Source organism: Harpegnathos saltator, unplaced genomic scaffold (genome assembly GCF_003227715.2).
Source record: "Harpegnathos saltator strain DR-91 unplaced genomic scaffold, Hsal_v8.6 scaffold101, whole genome shotgun sequence".
NCBI classification, from domain to species: Eukaryota; Metazoa; Arthropoda; class Insecta; order Hymenoptera; family Formicidae; genus Harpegnathos; species Harpegnathos saltator.
Window position 1 is genome coordinate 1,568,934 of NW_020229875.1, and position 20,646 is coordinate 1,589,579.

Here is a 20,646-nt window from a genome sequence, read left to right on the forward strand (position 1 = left end):
AAGCGTAAGCTACAAGAAATAAACCAATTAAAGTCGGTTGTTCTCACAATAGTCGACTGTTGTTGGTTTATTTTTTACTGTTTACTGTTACAGCTTTACTTTTGCAGCTGTTGTAGACGGGCCTTAAACAAATTCCGGATAGTAAACAAATTCCCTACTGATAAAGAGTTTAGTAACAGATCTAATAATACGATCGGCGAAAAAGATAATCGATCTAGGGAATAATCGGCCCCAAAAAAATCGGTCTGATAATATCGACTTTTCAAGAAAATAAGAATCGATGCTTGTTTCGTCGATCGATATTTGCCCATCACTAGTCTCGAAAGAGACAGCAGCGCGGCTTCTCCCCGTTGCTCGGTCGATTGGGACGCCGCGCCGGCGGAAATGCCTCGGCCATTCCTGAGAGGGACGAGGGCAGCGTGGGACTTTGATAAAGCGAAATACGAAGACGAGAGAGAGAGAGAGAGAGAGAGAGAGAGAGAGAAAGAGAGAGAGTATAGGTTGCCCGCGGATTTGATTTCGAGCGAATTTCCTCACTAGGTTGAATTTTCATTCAGGGCCTCCTTGGGGAAGTCCGTGATCGGCTCTTCACAGATGTTCATTGGCCGCGCTTTAACTCGCGCGCGCTCTGTTCCGCCTCTCGCGGCATTAACTGCCGGCGAGAGAAACGGCGATCCGATTAAACTAATGTTAGGTATTAGAAAGTTGTATGAAAAATCACGGTTCTTAAAAGTCGGGGAACTCTCGGAGCTATTCGCAGATAAGAGGACGATGTACCTAAGACGGAGACTGTGTATACTGAGCGTTTTATCTCCGAGAGTCGCACATATATTCTCCAAAGGATTAAGGACAAAGAGAAACCGCCGCGGCGCGGCGCGAGAGGAACATCCTTATTTTCAGAGTGGTTAAGTCGATCAAGCAACGCCGTTATAAGATCAGTGGATACTTTTCCCGTCCGTGTAATCCTCTGCCGCATCGCCGCGCGACGCCTTCTACAACGCAAGACCCCGCCGGGGAACTCCCGCTCGTTCGCCCACGCGATCCTCCGAGTCGCCGCAAGATTCGCGAAGAGCGAGATCACCGCTCGCGCGACTTCGCGCTCTCGTTGGCCCGCGACTTTGCGCGGCCCTCCGCCGACGTATGGCGGGCGGGCGCCCGCCCTTTAATCGCGAAAGAGGACAAAACGAGAGGACAGAAAGAGGAGTGAAAAAAGAAAAAAAACGGGAGTCGCACTCTCGCTCGGAAAAATTCCGATACGCGATATATGCGCTCGCGCGACGCGCCGTTACTTCCGGCCATCCGCGCGCGCGCGCGCGCGTATCTCCGCGTTCGCGCGCGATTTATCGCGCGTATTCATCGTGCACCCGCCGCAAATCACACTCTCCTCTCTCTCTCTCTCTCTCCTTCGCCCTCATAGTATTGACGCGCGCGATGCAAGCTCGACGATACGTTTCGATACGCGGAACAAACGGTCGCCGCGATTGTTGCGATGCGCCGCGGACGCGCGATACTCGTCGGCGCTGTCCGGGCCCGTCGAGGAGCGGCCGCCACGTGGGTTTTAACGAAGCGCAAATTACAGAGACACAACGAGATAGCGAGAAATAGACAGCCACGTAGACGAACAAAGGAGGAAGAATGAGAAAGAGAAATGAAACACAGATAAAGAGAGAAAGAGAATGGCCGCTAAAATCCCGTAATTCACCGCAGCGTGGCGCGGTCGATTTATCGAAGGGTCGTAGATCGCCGCGATGCCTATCCTCTCGTTTTCGCCGTGGATGTTCTCGTATAAACTCGCGGTCGCGCGACAAAACGCCGCCACTGTCGTCGTCGTCGTCGTGGCCGGCAAAGATCGCGGCGCAGACGGACGCGCACATGTGCGAGCGTTCGCGTAGGCTACGCGCATATTCGGGAAAGCGCAAATTTACGAGCCAATAAATTATCGCGCGGCGCGTCCATCGCGACGTCTCGCTCGCGAAACGCTAACGAGGCGTTAACGGCGCCGCGCGTTGGCACCGCGGCCGGACGTTAATGAGTGCAGCCGCCGACGACCGGCGGAAAACGGCGGGCTTGCGTTTTCATCGCGCGGCGGGGGGAGGGGAGAGAAGGAGAACATGTCACGTTAACATTAGAACGAAACGGCCGATTCGTCCGCTAACGATTTCGACCGGCCGCCTCTAATTGCGAGCGTGCCGCTAATCGCCCTGCGCCGCCGCCGACGAGACACCGCTCTCGCGACTTCTCCTCGCCTCCTGGCCGCCGAGTCGGCGAATCTTCGTTTGTGAGCGCGACGCGACACGACGCGATACGGTTTTCCGCGAGACCGTGAAACATCCGTTTCGACGCGAGAAAATCTCGCAGAGCTTTTCATCGAATTTTCACGAGAAGCGCGCAACTTTCAAAACTCCCGCGAGAGCCCGGAGAACGCGGCCAGCGGATTAAACGAGCTCCAGGATTAGAGCTTGATCAAGGCACCGACAGAGAGTCGAGTGGTGAAATATTTAGCTCCTCTCTCTCTCTCTCTCTCTCTCTCTCTCTATTTCTCTTCTCCTCGCTCTTGCCCTCTCTCGCTCGCCCTCTTTCGCCGACGAGCTGGTGGATTTTTTTCATGAGCTTTCCGGCACCGACCGCTAATGAAAGCGATGAATTAAGGAAGGCCGCGTGCAAGCGTAACAGCGAGTAATTGCCGCGGCTTTATAAGGTGCGAAAAGGATCGCGATAACATCGCCGAAGGAGCCTCCTATTCGCCGCTTATGTTCTGTATATTTCGCTTGCGAGCGGCGTGTGAAATGTGCGACGCGGCGCACCGCGGAACATTGTGCTCTCATCTCAGGTAATTTACGCCGCGGGATCCTCTCCCGAAGGGATTTAATCCGATATTTAATGAGCTATTTAACGAGAATTAAACGACTTTCGCGAACACGGTCAACGCGGAAGAACAGATTAGTGTCGCGACATCGCGGGCGTCTCTCTCTTCTTTACGCGGGAGGACTTCTTAACTCGAGGAGCTATTTAGCAACGAGCGTCGTCAAAGGAGCCGCGAGGAGGCTCGTTTCTTCACGCGAGGTCGAAATCATTATCCTGATTGTTATCAGCGTCATTATTCTTATTGCTCGATCGGGCACCTTGTTCGTAAAGTTTTATTTCATAAATCGATATGTGTTAATATTATATGTAAAACCAAATTTGGATAAAGTTCCGAAAAGCCCAAATCTTCGATCGGGCTGAAATTTTGTGGAAAGCTTCTCTTTAACTCCGAAATGAGAACCCTTGATTTTTGGCGACAAAGCCTCCCCCCCCCCCCCATTCACCGCCTACGCCCGGTCAAAGTTTAAACAGTTTTTCCACTGTATCTTCGAGAATATTGATTTTGGAGAAAAATGTACGGGACAAAAAATGAAGCTTATGAAACGCTCTACGAAAGAGGTCATATATATTATTAACGTAAATGCAATACTTTTACCATTATGTTCAAAAATAGATATTTACAAAATGTTATTGTTTACAATACCGACGACCTCGCTTCCACTAATTTCAACAGTCTTGACATACGTTGTTAAAGATATGCATTGTTTATTAAAAAGTTATTAACAAAAAAGTTTGGTACATACCTCCCCACGCCATATAAAATATTTTTACTTTAAAATCTTCTTCTGTAATAATTCATACTTCTATAATATTGACTTTGAAAATGTAATTGAGAACAACCTTTTCACTATTTTTCAACTATTATTCAACATAACTGCAAAAGTATTGCATTTACGTTAATAATATATATGACCTTTCTTCTAGAGCGTTTCACGAGCTTCATTTTTTGTCACATACATTTTGCTCCAAAATCAATACTTTCGAAGATACAGTGGAAACACTGTTTAAACTCTGACCGGGCGTAGGTGGTGAATGGGACTTTGTCGTCAAAACTCCTTCAAGGGTTTTCATTTCGGAGTTAAAGAGAAGCTTTCCACAACATTTCAACCCAATCGAAGGTTTGGGCTTTTCGGAACTGCACCCCCAAATTTAGCGGCACGATATACTCAGAGGGTGAGACGACAGATGGAGAGGGGGGATGGGGGTTGTCTTTTCCGTCCATTATTCGAAGTAAGAATATCTCGTCTCAGGATCTCGATGCTCGCTTCCCCGCGTTTTTCCCGCACAGAACCGACACGGCGAGGATGCAGCTCCTCGTTCGAGCAATCGTGCAATCGTCTCGCTTCCTAGACATTTCCTGCTTTCGTTCCTGCCGGGCGTCCGACACGCTTCGCTCGCGAGCCACGGGCCAACGTCGCTCTAACTCGGCGACTTTATTTCGAGCTTCGCGCTGTAATAAAGTATACGAAGGCAACCGGCCATAAACACGGAAGAGACTGCGTAACCGTACCGTAGCGTCTTAAAAATGTCGCTCACGAGGAGGACGGCGAGGGGAGCCGCGCGCCGTCGTCATCCTTCGATCGTCGAGTGCTGTCAACGCGCGCGACTCTCTCTCTTTCTCTCCTCGAGACGTCGCCGTCGTCTCGCGCCCGGAATGAGAACGAGATTTCCGCGCGCGTGACTGCTGAACACGTGTCTCTCGTGCGTGTCACCGTGTATCGTATGCGGGGATGGCTCGGCGATGTGGAACGGCTTCTTTCGCGGGATGATGCGGTGTAATGGTCGCGCGCTACGAGCGCCGCTATAAACGGCGCTCGCTTCTCGACCTCGTCCTCCGACTGACTCGTTGTAGTCCTCCTCGTCGTCGTCGGCGGCGGCGGCGGCGGCGGCGGTGTTCGCCGTTCTCATTACAAATGGTCTCATCCGCGGACACGTGTTTGTTTATGCCGCCATCAGTCGCGCGGCCTGGCCGTGCCGGATCGCGCGCTACCAGCCCGAGATGGAGAGAGAACGAGGGAGCACTTAGGTACGCGGAATGGGACAACTTTAGTGTCCCCGCTCGGCTCGGCTCGGCTCGGCTCGGCGGCGATGTTCCGCCTGTCTGTACAAGGTGTGTCTCCCAGGCACCGTTCTCACTTTCACCCGCAAACGCGGGTTTCGAGCGCGTCGCGCCACCGGCGCGGCCGTTTCGGGAAAGTCGAGCATGAGCGAGGGGCTTCGAGAGTTTCGGCTCGATATCTCAATTACCAGTGCTGAATATAAAAGTAATCACCCATCGAATTTATATCACTGCGTTGTTATCGGTCGTATCGTGGGATTCGTTTCACGAGAACTCGCCTCTCTGGAAAGGTGACCCTTCCCTTGAAGAATCGGTCGTCGAGATCTTTGCCGGTTAATATCGACGCTGAAGTGACGCGAGACACGACAGGATCGGATGCATTTGCGCGACACCGTATATATCGCGCGGGAAGGAGCGATTCGTTCGCCGAGAGATAAAGACGTTTGTGCGCGCCGTGTTGCTTTCGCGTGCGAAAAGCACGTCGGCCTTGCCGGCCGAAAAGCCGCCGTGCACTCTCGTCGCTCCTCGGGATACATCTTCGTGGCACGCGATACTTTCCGCGAGATTAAGAAATAGAGAGGAGAGCAAGAGAGAGAGAGAGAGAGAGAGAGACAGCAGGGGGCATCGCCGAGCGGGACGGATATGAAAATCTCGCGCGTTATAGCTCATTCGACACGGCATACTCGCGAGCTGCTCCCGCCGCGGCAGGATATCGTAAATCCTTTATTCCGCTCCTCCCCATCGGCTTCTTATCGGCCGGTATAAAAGTGAGGACTGTGCGCCGTTGAAGTCGGGACCACGCAGTAAAAAATAACAAGCTCGTTTCGGAGCTCATCGACGGCGGAGGGCTGAAACGCGCGCCCTCTTATCCCGCTGTACGATCCTCACTGTCGTCGCACCGACCTGGCCGCGCCAGGCGCCACATATGGACCTGGCGAACCGGCCGGTTAAATTGCCCGGAATCCGGAATTGGCCCGCGTTTTCTCCGTGGGGAGACTAGGGGAAGACAAGGCGAGATGGACGCACCCACCCCCTCCCGAATTGGACCGTAATTCAGTTCGCGTGGATCGGGGCGAGGATTCCTCCTCGGCGCTGCGGAGGGATCCTTGCTTTCCTCTTCGGCGAGACGAGACACATCCAGACGGCGGATGCCGCTTGGCTGGGCCGATCTCGCAAAAGCACCGGCTATCGAGAAACATTCCTACCCCTTCGAGCCGCCGTCTCTCCATTTTTTCTTAGCTTTTCCCGACTTGCCATGAGCGTCGCTCTGCTCTGAGAAGGCTCGTGTGTCCCTTCTCATTCTCAATAATGTTACACGTGGTGCAACAACGTGCCGTGCACGTTGTGGGCGATTGACGCGACCGGTTTCTACCAGAGCGATCGAAGCGACAGGTTTCTGATCGATTTGCATCACAGCTCTAAATACGCAACTAACTTCAGAAATCGGAGACAATCAACTGTTCAACTGACAATCCTGTATCACCGCGCATCATTTTGGCGAAAACTGAACGTCGTCGTGAGCGTATTATTCCGCGGCTGGTGATAAGTGACTTGTCATTATGCGCGGATTATTTCGCTTGTGGATGCACATTAAACAAATACCTCATTCAAGGGGAAACATGATGCCTGTTTATCCGTTTTTCAGCCAGCGTGCGTTCAAAGTATAATCGTCGGGTAAAATTGAGCAATTTCCATCGGAAAGCCCATACCCTAAACTTTCGATCTTTTAGTATATTCAAGCGACAACTCGACGAGTTCGTCCGGAATAGAGAGCTCCGGGTCTCAGTCTGTCCGCGGGACTTGCGAAGAAGTTTTCCCCTCGGCGCGTCGCGGTCGCGATTTTCGCGAGGCGCGCGACCGTTCTCGCCGGGCTTGACGAAAGCGAGGCGCGCGATTCGCTAATTATAATTAACACGTCGGGAGCATTTACCGGAAAGACGAGCTTCTCAACGAGGTTAACTCGGCGGCTGCGTTTACCCGCGGGCGCGCGTAAAATACCAACGCGCAAAAATACCACGTGGACACGGTAGACCCGAGCCAGCCGCGAGTGTTTAAGGAGACTGGAGGGTCAGATTGTTGAAAAATCGTGCTTGACAATATTAATAATCGTTTTTGACAATATTTTGCGATGAACTGAATTATAAATGTGCAAGAATGAAAATTTTAGATATATTTATACAAGATGTGAAAAGTAGAAAAATTTTGTTTATTAACAAATACTCATATAAATATACGATATATACTCTGCTGAAATATACTCTCCTTTTTTTTTCAAGTTGTCGTTTTTGCAGTAATATCTCGGCTCTCGGTGGTCCGATCAGAGCAAATTTTAGCTAGAAATCTTAAGGAGGCTTATCATTATTCGGTGAAGCACTATAAAAGAAAATCGAGCAAAATTAACAAAATGGCAGCTATTATTAGGAAAAAATTCAAATTTTTCGGTTCTTTTACAATAAAAAAAATTAATATCTCGAAATGAAATATTTGGACGGAGTTCACCGTCCATGGTTCACCCGAGAGTCAGATGAACAAATATTATTGCTTTAAAATTTCAAATCGATACGAAGCTCAGTTTCGGAGAGATCACTGCAAAAAGTTGAACAATAAAATTTCGAGAGAAACGCGTTTGAAATTTAAGTGGACGTATATTGATATGAATATTTGTTAATAAACAAAATCTTCCTACTCTTCATATGTTATATAAATATATCAAAAATTTTCATTCTCGCACATTTATTCAGTTCGTCACAAAATATTATCAAAAAACTGACCGTCCAGTCCCCTTAACGACGCGGGCTCCTCCGTCGTCGACGAGAGTCGCGCGCGAGTTTGTACAGCGACGTGTGAGCGCGCCCTGCGCTCAAGCGATCCAATAGGTGCTCGTTCGCTTGCCCGGCAACGGGTGTGTACCCTCTGTGTGCTTGAATTTCGCGGAGTGGAAGCGTGTTTGGTTATTCCTAGAGAGCTGACGGAGAAAACAGAAGTGCGGATAGCCGGAGACGTGTGGGCGAGCGGCCGCGCTGAATGGACGTCAATTAAAGCAATGAACGGCCGCGATAGCCGACCGATAGCGACAACGAGCGCTATTAATTTACGTCCGATAACTCGCGATTATCCGCCGCGCCGTCGGAACAACCGCTCGCGCCGCGAGGCTCTCCGCTGCGCGCGCGCGCGGCGTCTGGATAACACCGGCGCGTTATCGCCGCGTTATCAGCCGGCATCGTCGTGCGAGCTCTCGCGGCTTCGCGCGCCGCGCGTAATTGCTCGAAAGCGATCGAGCGATCGCCCGGATACGGGCGAGAAAGAGACGCGCGGTGCGTTTGCGTGCTGCATGGACGTGCGCGCGCGAGAATCGCGATTTAATCGCGTCGTCGCCGTTCCTCGCGCCGCGCCGGCGGAGCGAAAGCGGAACGCGATCGCAATGCAACGCAGCGGCGACAGAGAGAGAGAGAGAGAGAGAAGGAAAGGTGAGGAGAGGGGAAAAATATAATCGACTTGGTATCCTCTTCATAGACGAACTCGATCAAGTTGTTTGCGTCGTAACACGCGGCTCGCGATATCAAGTGGATAAACTCGAAATCGAAACGATCCCGTCGAGCATCCTTGGCGTCGATCCATTCATCCGTCATTGTATCGAGGGCGGGCGAGAGAAGGGAGGCACAGTGGGGTGGCTATCGACGGAACTTGGGCGGAAGAGGGCGGCAGAGGGAGGAAAGAACGTTCGCGGCGTTCCTCTCGCGAGTTATCCGTCGACGAGGTTGTTCCGAGGCGAGGGGGGCGATTTTTCGACGGTAGGACATCTCGTCGTTCTCGCGGCGGCATTTTCCACGTAGCGTTGCTTACATCCTCGGCAAGTTTTTTCACGCGAGACCACCTGCGGAGAGAGAGAGAGAGAGAGAGAGAGAGAGAGAGAGAGAGAGAGAGAGAGAGAGAGAGAGAGAGAGAGAGAGAGAGAGAGAGAGAGAGAGAGAGAGAGAGAGAGAGAGAGAGAGAGAGAGAGAGAGAGAGAGAGAGAGAGAGAGAGAGAGAGAGAGAGAGAGAGAGAGAGATGGGAACGGAGACAGAGATAACACAGCCGGGGAGTTGGTCCCCGGCGGGTTAAACCGCGCGGATAATTCGCGCGCCGCTCATTCGACCCGTCACGCGCGAGAGCCGGTTAATGATTAAATGTAATCTCTGTGAAATTGCGTTTTGCTGCGCGCGCGATTGCATTAGCACCCAATTAGTGCGACGTTAACGCGATCCGAAGGATGCGCGGGGTCCGCGAACGAACGAACGAAAGCCGCGCGGACGCACGCGACGCCGACGGTGACGGCGCCGACATCGACGCCGACGACGACGATCATGAGCGAGAGAGCGGCAGCGTAATTCCGAGTTGATTGATCATCGCGGCGTCGCGTCGACGCGCTCAACGATACTTTATCTGATTATTCGAGCATGCGCGCGCACGCGCGCGCGTACCTGGTAACTCGAATCGATGACCATTGATATTCTCCAAATGAAAATTCGCTTTAATCGCGCAACGCGCGCGCGGAATATGCTGCGGATTATTCGGCTGAAAAACCCGCCGGCCGAAATAGTTCATTTTATCGCGTCCGTCCGGCCGACGAACGATTGCACGCGTGTGTGCTGTATCCATTACGTAACGCCGTTTAAAATATCGCCTCGCGGATTATATATGCTCATTCGCAGCGGGCGCTATTTTTAGCTCGCGTTGACCGGCGGAAATCGCGAGGGAGGCTGCGTGGGAATCCTCGTCAGTTACGCGTCGCGCGACTTTCGCGCCAAACCGGAGCCCGCGTCCTCGCGGCGAAGAGCGGAGCGAAATGGAGAAAGACGAAGGAAAAAGAGAAGTTAAGAGAGCCGCGGTGGGTGGGAGAAAGAGGAGAAGGAAGACAAGGAGGAAAAGGAAGAAGACTAGGCCGGGGCGGTTGTTTTAACGAGAGTTAAAGCCCGCGAGTAAATGTCGAGTAAATCATTTGGCCAGGCGCTAAGTGCATCAACCCTGGGGATTGAGGCAACCCTCCCCCCTCTACCCGCGCATCTCCACGCGCCGACACGTGCTGGTGAAAACGCGTGTAGACAGATGAGCGAACAGATCGATAGACAGCTCGATAGACAGATCGATACGTGGAGGTAGGTTAGATAAAGAAAGAGCAGGCACGCGCCGCGCTCCCGCACCCCGCCGTCTCCTCCCCGGTGAAACTGCGAGGAGGAACGGCCGACGAATGTGAAAGGAGGCAGGCGCGCGCTCGCTCGCTCGCGAGGCCGCGCTGAGAGCGATTTCGCGCACGTGCATCGCGCGATTAATATGCGTCCGTCGTGCTGACGAACTCGTGAAAAACGGCTTTTCACGTGACGGGAAGATAGACCGGGGGAGAGGAAGGAAAGAGAGAGGGGGAGGAAACAGAGAGAGAGAGAGAGAGGAAAAAAGACAGAGCCGATGGTGACGCGTCGGTAGACGCGTATCACATGCATATATACCAGACAATATTTTCAAGCAACCTCAAAGCGCTCGCGGGACACTTTTAAAATGGCGTTGTATGCTCGACGACAAAATAGATTCACCCTTCCTGGCGCGCTTTTGCCAACAATCTCCAGCCGCGGCCAGCACCGAACGACCGTGACTCGGTGACAGACGGCTGATCTACTAGGGGACCTCTCTCTCTCTCTCTCTCTCTCTCTCTCCCTCTCTCTCCTCCGCCCCCCGATGCATCTTTCATTCGGGCGGCTCTAGCTCGGACTGACGCGCCGCTCGGCATCGCATCGCATCGCATCGCATCTGCCGCTGCGAGTGAAAACACAGTTGCGCGCGGCGCGCGGCCGGCGTAACCGGCCGTGTCTCGTTAATTGGCAACCGCGGATGATCGATGCGCAACATTATTCGGCAACCGTCCCCTGTGTCGCTACGTCCTGCCTGTGTCCGCCCGCCGCCAGCGTCACCGCTATAGCACCCTATACGTCCGATGCGTGGGTGCGCGTCGCGATGCACCCCTTCCGCAGCACGCAATTCCGCGCGCACGCGGTACGACTCGACCGCCCGCGAGTTATTGCTTTCATTAGCCGAACAATGAAACCAATTTGTGACGCGGTCCGCGCCCTCCCCCCCCCTCCCCGCAGGGTGTCCCGCGGTCTCTCATGCTCTCTTGCTCCCACGTTCTCCCTTATCCGACGCCGCGACAGCGAGCCGCGTTCCTCGCACTGACGTCGTCGTCTCTGTCTCTCATTGTTCGCCGTGAGGTGCGTCGGGACGATGATCCTGTCCTGCGCAGCCTCTCGCATAGGAGAGATTTCATTTGAGAGGATATGAGCGCACGTAAAATCAAAGTCTCGTTTTGTATCCCTCTCCTTGCCTCCCTCTCCGTGTGTGCGATCGGCTCCTGCCGATGGCGACGCGACGCTCGAGACGCTCGAGTCCGTTGGATAATAAGTCCGCGCGACCACCGACGATGCATCGTAATTCGTTCGTGGGAAGCAAGATTCGCGCTATCGTATTGATTCGCTTCTACTCCCAAGCGCTCCGCCACGCTGATCAAGCAGACTCGAAAAAATGTCTTGGTTGAGCCGAGCCCCGGATTATTCGGGGGATGAAGATTTCGCGAGAGACCGCGTATACGCGCGCGCACACGCTCTCTCTTTCTCTCTCTCTCTCTCTCTCTCTCTCTCTCTCTCTCTTGCTTGCTGTTTTTTCATTCACAAACACGGCGGAAACGGTAACTCTCCCGTTTGCCGGGTGTATTTGTTTATCGCGTGCATGTACAAATTGTCGGAATACCGCGCGCATTACGCCGCGCGGCTCGCTGCGAAATATTTCAGGCATCGGCGCGTAATCTATGCTTGTTATTCCCGCTCCACTTATTCGTCCATAATCGCAGTTAGTTATTCTCGTTCGCCTACTCTCGCGTATTGTTGCTATCGGCTTTAAAATCAATATCGCCCGGCCGCGAAATTCAAGACTCATGCTGACTCGGCCGCTCCGCCGTATCAATAGCACTTCTTGTCGCGCACGCGTTGGATACCGTTCTTCTTTCCTGCCTTTCTCCTCCCCCCCCTCTCTCTCTCTCTCACTCTCTCTCTTCTTCTCGCTCACTGTGCGCGCGCGCGCGCGCGTGTGTGTGTGTGTGTCTTTCCTTTTTCCGTCGCTCGTGATCTAGGCGCTCCAATGTTTGCTCGGTTATCGTGGCCCGATATGCGCAATCGGCTGGTTGTCGATTAATCTCCGCCGATATCCGCCCGTATTTGTCGTGTACACGTGCTTTTAACGTCTTACATGTGCGTGTGTGTGTGTGTGTGTGTGTGTGTGTGTATGTGTCTCTGAATGTTTAACGCGTTCGCATTTTAACGTTTAACGTGTACTTTTCACGAGATACCTTTTCTCTCCAGCCCGAGATCGGTAACGAGCTTCCCTTTCGTCCCACAACAGGCCTCCTCGATGACAACGGCGACGGCGACGACGACGACAACGACGTTAGTCTCTTTCCCCTGCGGTCCGTTTCGCGAAACGACGCTCCTCGCCGAAAATCGCGATTATGTTTGTTTCCTCGCTCGCTCGCGAGATTCCATTTGGCTAATGAATACGAAACGCGATACGCACCCGGCGATTGATTATTCCCTAATTGCGCACGAGAGCGCGGTAGGCGCGGGTAATCTGAGCTCGGCACATTTCGAGCTGTAATTTTCCATTTTGCAATTACGGCGAATTATCCGTCTCTCCCCGCGGCCCGCCCCCGCTGCCCGTGAAGCTGTACGCCCCGCGCGTATCCCTTCTGCGATTTCGCTACGACGGACACGCGAGACCGCGTCCGGCGGAGCGTAAAAATGACGATCCCGCCGGTGCGTCCGCACCGACAAGCGCACCGAGTCGAGCGCACAAAGGTATATCACTCGATATTTAATCACATGCACACACGCGAACACATGAGCACGCATACCACGCCCGCAGCACCCCGCCGATGTTTTCCCCCGATCCTTTTGTGCCCTCGCACACGCGGCTGTTATAACCAGATTCTGAAACGAAACAACAAAAGCGTCCGGCGTGTTTTTCTGCCTTTTTCCCTTCCTTCTTCCTTTCTTTCTGTCTGTCTGTCTGTCTGTCTTTCTTTCTTTCTTTCTTTCTTCCTTCCTTTCCTTTCCTTCTTTCTCGTTCAGCTCGTCCGCGACCCCGTCGGGGAAAAATATTCTGCGGCTGACGCGACGTCCGCCACGGTGATCGCCCGTGCGCCCGTAGCTTTCCGGTGATTCGTTCTCGCGGTTTCGAGACGCTCCGTAATTTTCTCCAATCTTATCTAGCGCAGTCCGATATGCGCGCAGCTCCCCTGTGATTGCAACGCTATGCAGAGCGTTCCCGGGGACGCGTGAGAAATCTCAGAAGCGTTTCCGAGAAGGAAATTAATGAAGGCGAAACGCGAGAGGAACAACGAAGAATCCCGAGGTCTCATTACACCGGTCCGAACAAACACGAAACGCCGCGAGCGAATATCCTCGGCCGGCCGATCGCAAACCGCCGCCGCGGCGAGGAGAGTCGCCGAGCGCGCGCGTGCGCGTACCGCAGCGACTCGCAATTAGACACCTGCGCGAATTTTTGCGGTCGCGACTTCTCGCGCGGTTATTATCGCGGAATTTATTAATCGCCGTCGTCGTACACGCACACGCTCGTACGCGCGCGCGCGCGCCGCAAGGACCTTCGTCCTAATCGCCCGTCCCGGCCCCGAGGACGACCGAGCTGCGCGCTCGCTGCCGCCTCTCGAGAGGGCGCGAAGCGCGAATCTCTGAGACCGCGATCCGAGAGTTTATCGCCCGGCCGGGCCATAAAGTTTTTATTTCGCAGCTCTGTTGACCATATTGCGGTAGATCGTGCGGTTGCGCGCCTTGTAACGTTTCATCTCCCCGTAGGAAGCAGGTGTTGGTCGCGCTGGTGTGCGCGTGTAGGTGCGAAGGACGTCTGAGAGCGGTCGAGAGCGGATTCCCTCGGGGTAGCTGGAGCCGAGAGCGAGAACGGGAAAGAGAGAGGGGGGCAGAGAGAGAGAGAGAGAGAGAGAGAGAGAGAGAGAGAGGACGAGAGTATATTAGAGCTCGGTCCGGGTTTAATACGTTACCGGAAGCACCGTATTTATTGGCGTACGTGAAATTGCGCGGCGCCGCGGCGAGCCACGCGTCGAATTTTAGCGCGATGAATATGGAGATGATCCTGCGCAGCCCGGCGCGCGCTCGAATTTATTTGACGCCGCGGAAACGTGTAACGAAAATAACGGAGTCGCCATCACTGGTCGAACACTATTGATTCCTTCGCTTCCGAATTATTCCCGAACGCGCGCACGTTCGAGTGTCCTGCGGACTCGTTTCTACGAGCTCCTCTCTCTCTCTCTCTCTCTCTCTCTCTCTCTCTCTCTCTCTACGTGTTTCACAGCGGGGACACGTCGGACCGATCAGAATGCTCGGTTCGATCTCGTCGCGTATTCAACGGGAAGAAATGGCTCACCGAGCGAGCGGCTGCCAAGATTGCGATTCAAGCGCGAGGAAATGTCGAGGAGAGACGCGCGCTCGGAGTTTCCGCCGGGAAGGACCAAGTCACGTCGCGCTCGCAGTTACAAGCGTAACGAGCGGCGAATGTAACGAGCTTCTGCGCTTTATTGCCCGAAGTCGAAGTAATAAAGCTTCGCGAGGGTCGCGCGCACAGGTGGCGGTGCGGCGCGGCGCGGCGCGTCGCGACGCGCAGGACACCGGGAGCAATCTCGCTCCTCCGGGCGGAGGGAGAGCCGCCGAAGGATGAGTGAGTATATTAGACCGCAGGGTCTAATACGTTATAAGCCGTATGTATTTACTCGCCCTCGCTCGCCCCCTCAGCCTGTCGCCATGTACGTCGCCCCATCTATGTCGCGCGTTATCCTTGCGCCGCCAAGTGCCGTGGAGAAGCGCTCCGGCTCGCCGTATCGAACCGCCGGAAGATCGTTTGCGGCGAAAAATCGATAATTCGCCAGCCCGAGCCCGAGTTACGCGCGAGAGGAGTCGCGGAATTTCCGGCGGCAGGCTTTTCGTTCGAGTATCCTTCTCGGCCGCCGACGAGAAAGAGTGAGAGAGAAAGAGAGAGAGAGAGAGAGAGAGAACGTCGATGTACTTTATACACTAGCGGCCATGGGCGCTGAGGCAGAGGGGAGGGGCGGAGGCGAAAGGATTACCGAAAGGAACCGAGAGTCAAAGGACGAGGATATTAGACCGCAGGATCCATTGCGCGTTACATTGCAGAATACAAGTTGGCGCGGCTGCACGGTCGAGTGGATGGATATGTGTGTGTGTGTGTGTGTGTGCGCGTGTATGGGTGTCCGCTGTCGAATATATCCGTCGTGTGTTTACATGAGCTTATGTATATACGTACGGTTGGAATTAATTAAATCTGATCTCGGGCAATATTCGGGAAACTGATCTCCCTTATCGTCGCAGCACCGCGCACGCTCGTGGTGCGCTTTCGAGCGCGCGCTTCGGCCATAATAGAAATTTCCGCCGCCGCGCCGGTCTCGATTACGCCGCTCACTGCACGATTTCGCGTGATTCCGTCGAGCAGATCGCCGAGTTTTCTTGGTCAAGATGTGTGTCGTTGTCTTCCCGTAGTCTTCCCGCAATCCCGAAAAATTCCGTTCAACCTAAGAGAAGTTTGCTTGCGAACGAGAAATCCGTAAGAGACATTTCAATGTCAATGAAATTTAATGTAAGAACTGCCTTCTCCTGCAGAGGAATATCGATGCCAGAATTGAGTTTGGGAATTTTGCGGAATTATTCTTCACATTTTTCGCCCATAATGTCGAGTCTTGGAAAATATTCTGCTCCATTCTACGATCCCAAAAAAATTTATTAATTAATTATCGCGCGGACTGCAGTCGCAGTCCAACGAGAGAGCTCCCTCCACCCCCTCCGACGTCATAAAATCCGCGACGAAACAATCCGACTCTGCGAGAAATTTTCCCTCGAAATCGCGAGAGCACGCAGATGCCGACGCACATAGCAGACGCAGGCAGAGGAATCGGAGGACTCTCCCTCTATTGAGAGGAGTCGAGAATCCCGGGAGAAAGGGAAGTGCAGTCGAGAAGGATGAGTGAGTATATTAGACCGCAGGGTCTAATATCTTATAAGACACACACACACACACACACATGCACGCGCGCGCGTCCCGTGTTTGCCCCCCTTCCCACACGCGTCTAGGCGCACATAGGCCAAGGCTGTGTACGTAATATTTGCCGCACGCACACGCGTGAGGGCTGTCGAGGGGGGGGGGGTTGTATATAATATACATACACACGTGTACGCGCGTGTGCGCGCGCGAGCGCGGCACATACTCGGGATAATAAATATCCTTCGTCCGAGTCAGCATCGGCTCGCTTGATCTTTCATAGCCGCTCGTAAAGCCCCCTCGGGGTGGGCCGTAAAATTTGTCGGGTATTTGAAATATCCCCGAGTCCTCCCCGAAAACTTTTCGCCGGAGGATTCTTCCCTCTCCTGCCGCTGTCCCTCTGCCTCTCTCTCTATCTCTTTCTTCGTCTTGCCGCGGAAATCCCGCGCATCCCTCGTCGCGTCGCATCGCGTCGCGCCGCGCCGCGCCGCGCCGCGCAACGACGCGGTAATAATGTACGCGATGTCCTGGGATCTCACCGCGCGCGTTCCCTCGTCTTCGGATTCAATTTGGGGCGGATTTGTCCTCGGCGAAAGTGAGCGCAGGAATTTCAGGACAGGGCACGTATTCGCGGGATGAACTTTTGGCAGGAAGAGAGATGGGCGGTATCGGATCTTCATCGCGGAGATATCGCGCAGACGACGAAGGTTGCGAGGACAATCTAAGCGGGGGGAGGAGTGAGGGAGGGAGTGAAGAATGGAATTTTCACCGTGGAGAAATCAGCTCCGAATCAATCGAGAAATTCGCCGAGGGCCAACGGGGACACCCAAGGCACACACCCCCCCCCCCTCCGTGTGTGCCGAGCGCGAGGACCGCCTCGGTCCTCCGGAGGATCGCGAGCGGCAATCGATAAAACTCCTGCGCAAGTTGGACGGCGCAGGACTCTCGGGCGGGAGGGGGAGGGGGGAAGTCGCGGACGGCTTATAGTTATAACGACGCTGTTTAACTTTCCCCTCAGCGGGAGATATTGATGCGTACGGCGGGGAGGGGTCAGGAATTCGCGGAGTTTGCGAAGGGGAAGCAGATTTCCGTGCAGAGGAAAGTAAAGGGAGCGCAGGAGGAGGAAGAGAAAGAGAAGACCGAGCACTCGCGCGAGCGTCACCTCGGGGATGCTCCGGCGCCGCTGGAAGTTTCTGCTCGCGAGAAGAAGGGCGCTTCCCTCTACTGAAAGTATCACCTCGAGGATCGGAAACGCGAAACTCGTTTCACCCTCGACGAGAAGTGGCCGCAGGAGTGAAATCGGCAGACGATGTGTGTGCGTGGGGGCGATCGGCCAGCGGGAAATTAGCGAGAACGGCTGCGAGCGCAGGACAGCCACTCGCACAGCTCGCGGCTCGCAAGCAGGGCGGCGAGGCGGCAGGGGGACGCAGGCGAGGAAGGGGCGTTCTGACGAGAGAGTGCAGATTTGTCCCCGGGGGGTACTTACGAGGGAGACCGGCAAATTTTGACCCTCGACCTCGTTTGCCGCCCCCTCCCTCAGCTCCCTCCCTCCGCGAGCTCGAATCTCTCGGACCCACCACGCCCGAGAACATCGGCCGGCCCGTGATTTCGATAGACTGGGTAGCGAGTGATGGGCGATTACGTGATCGGATTACTCGGGCACACCGCGCTCGCTTACCGTCGGCCGAGGTACACGACCGGAAAGTACGTGATGGAAGGGAAGTCAAACGCAACCGCGCCGCCGTAGCGTCGCGACGTGTGCGGAAACGAGAGGAGCGCGAATGGGCGCGTCTTGGCTGCTTCCGCGACACGAAGAGTCATATCGCGCCGGACGATCGCGAGTTCGAGGAAAATTCGACACGAGGAAATCCTTTGCAAGCATATCGCACGTACGCGCGCGCACGCGAGAGAGAGAGAGAGAGAGAGAGAGAGGGGAGGGGGGAAAAGAGACAGACGGAGTGAGGAGAATCGCGAGGGGTCGCGCTGAGTGTTTTTAGGGAGGGAATTTAACATACGAAGGCAGTCTGAAAAGTTCTCGGCCTGAACAATGAAAAAAAAAAACTTGTTTTTGCCGTGAAATATGTTTTATTTTTCAATATAATCTTCTGAAACTTCAATACATTTATTCCAACGTTTTGCCCAGTAATTCAATACCATCATTAAAGTGTGATTCCGGAAGGTTCTTTTCGCTCTGGTGGTATAGCGGTGGATCCAAGTTTCATCAACAGTTATGAAACGACGCTTGAAATCGATTTTCCGTTTTGCTTAAAACGATCCAAGCACGCTCTTGAGAAACACGCATCCGAATGCGTTTTTGGTCAATTGTTAGCAAATGCGGCACCCAAATCTTGCACAAAGCGTTTTCAACTGGCGCTACTACTACTCGAGTGATTTGACAGATCCAATAAAATTGTACATGGGTTTATGTCAGGGATATACGCCACTTTCCAATACAATTATAGTTTGACAGTTTCTAGTGCCATGTATGTGTCAGGTCGAGAACTTTTCAGAGCCCTTTCAGCCTGCACCTACCTACCGTACGATCAAATTATTTTATATACTTGTTGATGAATCTAGCTTCTATGATTATTAATATTCTACACGACAGTGATAATTGAAAGAGCTACGCGCGTTCCCTTCGATCTGAGCATTCCCGAAAATATCATCTTTTCTCTCCCGGCCGCAGTTTTCTTGTTCGCGGTTCACGTCTGTTGTCCGGTCGCTCTCGCTGATCCACTCGAGGATCCCGCTACGACCACTCATCACAATAGCAGTCATTCCTACCCCCCGATTGCCTCTCCCACTCGTGTAGAAACACACGTGGAGAAGGATCATACGGCGACCGCGTTATCTCGCCGGATTATCAGCCGGCCCGGCCCCGAGCGTATCCGTCACCGTATCCGACACTCTCGGCTCTCTACTTCCGCACGACCATTGTCTCGTGCCGTGTGCTGCCGTGCCGCCTCATTATCATCGGAAGTGTATTAGTCACTCGCAATAAATCGTGCGCCGCCGTCCCGCACGAATTTCGCGAACGTGCGAACGCCTGCTGCCGCGGTCAAACTACCCTATTCTTGAACTACTCGCGTATACGTAAGTGGGCAAGTTTCGACTAATCGCAATGGAAAATCCCTAGGACCGTATTCTTGACAGTCGCGAGTGAAACGTGTACGCAAATTATCATTCGCGATGCAACGGATGGGTAGTACCATCCGTTTCTCTCGAAACGTATGTGATACGTTATGCAAAGTACAGAAAGTGGAGTATAAGAGTACACGCAGAAGCGCACTGTTGTCAAGAGGAAGAATAATTCAACGCTAAGACGGCTAAAAGAGTGGAAAACAATAGCTGACTTTACATATCCGTGAAGAGAAATAATAAATACGAAATTTCAGAGAAAGTAGCGTATAAATTTCACTGCATTTTAATTGTAGAGTAAAATTGTGTAACAATAATGGATTTAGACGATATAATAGTAAACATACCAGTATAAGTGCGTTAGAACATATCAGTATAAATGCGTTAGAACATGCTGAAATAATGAAAGAACCAAGAAGATTTTTTCCATATTAGTTCCGTATCAGTTCCATATTTTCCACTTTGTTCTGCCGAACGCGGCCGATTAAAGTTCGTCGTGTCGTATTTTTGGTCGATATTTGCAGAAAGTACATATGTCTTCCAATGTTGTCAAACGTAATTAAACGCAGCGGAAAGCGTATGCGTTTCTACAGTTGCGAATACTACACAATTAAGTTCAAGAATACGCAAACGTGTCAAACACGTTTGCGCATTTTTACTACTCGCAACGTGCGTATACGTAAAGTTGCGTATAGATTCAAGAATAGGGCTCCTGCTTCATTCGTCCCTCCGATTCCAAGGACGCTGCTGTTCATCGCGCGCTGCGGTTTCTCAAAGAAACGCCGAGATGTGCGCGGCGGATGAGCCATCAACGGCTGATTCACGGATCCTTCGCACCTCGGGTCTATTTCGGGGAGAGACACAGAGAGAGAGAGAGAGAGAGAGAGAGAGAGAGAGAGAGAGAGAGGGAACGTTCGCGATCAAGATCCAGAACGTGGATAATTTCTCGCGAATTGCCAGGCCGCTATACACCGCATGATCCAACTGACTCGCTTTTGCGTGAAAACATAATATGCGCGTATATCATCGTTATCGACAGAAATATCGGTCGCGATGGCTCGGGGCTGATCGCGGGATTGGTATCGCGATCAGCGTAAAATTGTCAGCGTCCCCATTTTGCGTCCCTTTGGCGTTTTTCGCGTAACTCAATTCAGACTAATTGACAGCCCTGTTTAAAGCCCGAGGTCCGCATCTCATGAATAATGATGTCCCGCTCGAATTAAACAAATCCGCCGTTCGATTAATCATTCTCCGTCCCGTGCAAACAGGGATTCGCGGTCGCCGCTCCACTCTCTGCATTTTTTACCGTCTTCCTCGAGATGTCCCCGCAACTTTGACGATGGCGATAAAAACCCGCAGCCCGGATTTTCACCCCCCGCCCCCTTTCCCTCCCTCCCCCCCCCCGTGCCGCTCTTTCGCGCGCACGTGCTGCATGCGCGATTAGTCGATTACTGAATATCGCGGCCGCCGCGTAAGCCTGTTT

The 20,646-nt window shown here is 53.1% G+C and overlaps 1 protein-coding gene across 1 annotated transcript in view; it reads right to left on the bottom strand.

Annotated features, from left to right (window-relative positions):
- The window catches only part of LOC105186594 (netrin-1), a 204,887-nt gene that overhangs the window by 117,245 nt on the left and 66,996 nt on the right, over positions 1–20,646 (bottom strand). The gene's annotated exons all lie outside the window — the stretch shown is intronic.